Source organism: Octopus bimaculoides, chromosome 29, assembly GCF_001194135.2.
Source record: "Octopus bimaculoides isolate UCB-OBI-ISO-001 chromosome 29, ASM119413v2, whole genome shotgun sequence".
Lineage (NCBI taxonomy): Eukaryota > Metazoa > Mollusca > Cephalopoda > Octopoda > Octopodidae > Octopus > Octopus bimaculoides.
This window is the reverse complement of record NC_069009.1, coordinates 2,123,611-2,125,377: the sequence shown is the minus strand read 5'-3', so window position 1 is coordinate 2,125,377 and position 1,767 is coordinate 2,123,611.

Sequence of the window (1,767 nt, the reverse complement as noted above, 5' to 3'; positions counted from 1 at the left end):
AGCAGACTTTATCTGCCCTGATTAAACGATAGATTCTCTCAGGGAGTCCTGTTGGTACTCCGTCGCTTACGACGTCGAGGGTTCCAGTTGATCCGATCAACAGAACAGCCTGCTCGTGAAATTAACGTGCAAGTGGCTGAGCACTCCACAGACACGTGTACCCTTAACGAAGTTCTCGGGGATATTCAGCGTGACACAGAGTGTGACAAGGCTGACCCTTTGAATTACAGGCACAACAGAAACAGGAAGTAAGAGTGAGAGAAAGTGGTGGTGAAAGAGTACAGCAGGGTTCGCCACCATCCCCTGCCCGAGCCTCGTGGCGCGATCCTATGACCGCGAGTCTGCTGCCCTAACCACTGGATTGCGCCTCCACCGATCCTATAATAACATTGGAAGCCTAATTGGTGGTAATTGTACACAGCTATATTTATGGAAAGCGACATACGAAGCCAGTCCGGTCCATCACGTAAACGGGTACTGTTGTTTAGTCGACACCGGTGACACTAACCAACGAGGAATAACTGCATCTGACTTCCTTTGTTTCCGAGGGAAAAATATTTCCAACGTTGCTCGTTCGGCGCCTTTATATACATTCTTAGAATATATAGACAGGCCAAACACAAACATAATAGCTTCTACAGCAGGACATTTTGTTTTGAGAGCAACTTATACACACATTACATTAGTTTATATATCTATATATATTTATATATATATACACACACGCACACACATTACATATATGCACATACAACATACTATATATATATCTATATATATATACACACGCTAAATACCTTATTACATTAATTTATATACATACATATATACACACATTACATACCTTATAACTTATTACATTAATTTATATACATACATACACACGCACACACATTACATACCTTATACACGTACAACGTACTGTATAATTTTATTAAGACATACATATTTCAAAATACATCACACACACACACACACACACTTTACATACTCTATAACCATGCAACATACTTTATAATTATATATATACATACAACATATACAACATACTTCTGGAAACTGCGATTTAACAACACAATTAATGAACAGCATCTAAATATATATAGACATATACAAAACAAGGCATTGCCTAGTGTATCAATCTATTGAAAACCCAGTATAATTGGAGGGTTACCATGGATTTACAATATAATGAACTGTGACCTCGGACCCTGCCATATGAATAGGCTGAGTTTTTTTTTACTAATTTAAATAATATTGTTATCCTGATGTACTAACAGAGATTTTGCCCTCACTCTACATCTAGATATAAATTCTGTTTAACCATAAATTGGAGAATTATCCGGAAGAATCTGTTTTTATTTGATTTATTTTGAACTGAAAGAAGGAAAAAAAAAATGTCGGAAAAGACAAACTTTGTGAAAGTTCATCGCGGGAGCTATTACGATTCCGATTTCGACAGTGATCCGGAGATTAGCGGAAACACACGACGGTCAGCAGCGGACGACGATAGGCGCGACTCGGACGAAGCGGGCGCTTCGCTTTCGCGTCCGTCTACGAAGGCGAAGAAACGACGGCGGAAACGCCCGAAGTCCAGCCGCCACTTGGAAGGGAAACTGCAGAGGCGCGAAGACGGTTTCGGCCAGAAGAAACAGCATTTGTACAATGAGCGCTCTGCCGAGTTATCTCGTCTCCACCGCTTCAAGATCGTCAGCATGGACGCCTATTCGAGGCACAAGAAGTTCATCAACGATTACTTGACCTACT